We start from the raw sequence: 2790 nt of genomic DNA, 5'->3' as shown, positions 1-2790 counted from the left end.
GCTCCAAAGCGTTTCATGCAAACCGTGTAGCGAGCGTGCGAGAAGTGTGTGAGAAACGTGTGACTTTCGTGCAAGAATCGTGTAAGAACCGTGTGAGAAACGTGCGACTTTCGTGCAAGAATCGTGTGAGAAACGTGTAGGATTCATTCGAAAGTCATTTTATTTCAAATATGGCTATTGATGGATAAACATGTCATTCTGTGTTCTTTGTAACTAATATTATCATACCGGTGGTATTTTATGAAAAAAAAAAAATCGGAAACAACAAAAGAAAACTACTCAGTAATGTATTACATATTTGTTTGATTTTATTTCTTTTTATTTATTTAAATAAAGATGGAAAGAAAATGTGTTCAAAATAATTAATTATATGCACATCAATTTAAGGTATTTGATTCAATACATTTTTTTTGAAGGGAGCAATACTGAACATTTTTTTTAAAGAAAATTCATCAGGAATCCGGTCCTGTCCTTTTCATTCATTTATTTGAAACTCTTCACCATTTCACAATTATGGTATATAGAGATTACAAGAACATATGGGTGATTAAAATATACACCTATTTACTGGCTATGAGGACAATAGCAAGTTTATCGTTCCCCAAGACAGCAACTATTTCCCGAGGCGCAGCCGAGGGAAATAGTTGCTGTCGAGGGGGACGATAAACTTGCTATTGTCCTCATAGCCAGTAAATAGGTGTTTTAATATACCGAAGCAGTTTTTACTTGTGTTACGTCACAATCTGGATAAAACCAGAAGAGTTCCGAGATGAAAAGCGAGGGAAACAGAATGCTGCCGGTGAATAGTTTAATGACTATTTCACCATGGGCAAATAGTACAAAAACTATTCCACGGTAGGGGCTGTTTGGAAAAAATAGCATGTTTATTCGTCATATTTTTATATAGAAAAAATTCACAGAGGTATAATAATACAAGATAATAGATAGATAAGACAGGCGTGCATGAAAAAAAAATACAAAGTTTAGTGCGTTGCTATAAATGTGAAGTATGGGAATTCTAGGCCGGGGTGCACAATTAATTTTTTTTTTCTTTATAAACGAAGATAATTTTCTTATATTACAAGATTGTGATACAAATAATTTTGAAACGATGAGTCTTTTATACTTTTTATATGTATAAAATTGGTTGATTAATAATTGTCTTATATATGAAACATAACTCACATGCATCGGCAGATACAGGGTTAAATATTTCCGGGTGGGGGGGGGGTGTTCAAATGAAAACATAAACTTTGATTTTTGTTGTGTTAACAAGTTTTTATAGATATTTTCTTTTTAAAGAAAATTATTGCTTTTTATCGGGATGCCCCCGATGCACTCCTTAAAAATATATAGGAATCTTCTTTACATTTCCGACATTCTTCTTACGACTGTGATCAAGGTCATTTACAACAGCGATCACGGGCTCCGCGTGCGGGAACTGAAAACTTGTTCTGCTACATGTATTATCTCTTGTCAGTCATGGCTAAGATGACACCCGTCAATAACGATTGATTTTTAATTCATGAAATTAAATGGTTTTATTAGGATTTAATGGGTACAAATGAATAAATTCTTAAAATTTATCCGATTGTCTGTAAACGGAGAATTAATTTGCCAGTGTATTCAATTCGTGAATAAAAAAATATAAAGAAATAAATCCTGAATAATTATATACTAGTTGTTTTATTACTCACGCAGATCTAGAGCATAATTTCAAGTTTTTAGGACATTGGACATGTATACATGCATATTGAATGTATTGTTAAGAGCCGCGACTATTGATTACATTCTTTTTTTGTTTAGACGGGGTTTGAAATCAAGGATTTTACAAGGTGGTGGGTATATTGTTTTTATTTGATAAACACAATGCCTCAAAAGAGAACTAAAGAGTTACAAAACCTATCCCCCGGCTTCTCTACCGTATTAAATTTTAATGATAAATCAAAGTTTAATTCTGTAATGAAACGATATACTTACAATTCTGAATAAAAAGCATTTAATGAAATACATGTATCCGGTCCCGCCGGAGATATGGATATCCTTTATTTCTTAGAACGGGCACTTGTTTCCATAATTTTTTTTTTACCAATGTTATTCTTACTGAAAAAAAGTGCCCGTTATATTTAGCCATGTAGAGAAGTAAGATTTAGGTAATCTACCCTCCCCCCCCCCTTTCCTGCACAATGTTTTTTGTTTGATGCAGTGTACGTATTACCTTTGCAAATTATAAAAAGAACCTATTTAATTAAATGAAAGTATTTATTTACTTAATTCAAAAATGAATAAATCAATCAATAATTAAAAAAAGAAAAGAAAAATCAATTCGTTTACATAAAACATACGCAATTTAATCAATATATTTTTTTAATATATATTAATATATAACAAATCAATAACTGGGTTTATAAAAATAAAGTAAAATTAAAAAAAAAATAAGTAATAAAACGACTTCTTAATATCAAACTATAATTGTAAAAAACATTGATTGCGGTAAAAGATTATGAATTACAAATATATATATATATATATTTCAGTGCGTAATTTAGAGTCTAGTGAAAAAAGTTTCTACATAGAACGATGATGGGCATTTCACTGGGCGTGTCAAATACTGAATGACAACTATTAATTAATTACAACTTAACATTGAGTATTTTATATGTTAATATAGTACTGGTATAGCGAGTTCTAATCTTAACTTAATCTGAATGAATGCAATTCTTAACTTATCTTTGATTAATCCGTAATAATTTAAATAAAGTCCGAGAGATTCCGAATAGAAAATCCAGA

This window comes from Saccostrea echinata, unplaced genomic scaffold (genome assembly GCF_033153115.1).
Source record: "Saccostrea echinata isolate AGI-Se365-2 ecotype Australia unplaced genomic scaffold, CSIRO_AGI_Sech_v1 ptg000049l, whole genome shotgun sequence".
Lineage (NCBI taxonomy): Eukaryota > Metazoa > Mollusca > Bivalvia > Ostreida > Ostreidae > Saccostrea > Saccostrea echinata.
Note: the sequence above shows the minus strand (reverse complement) of the source record.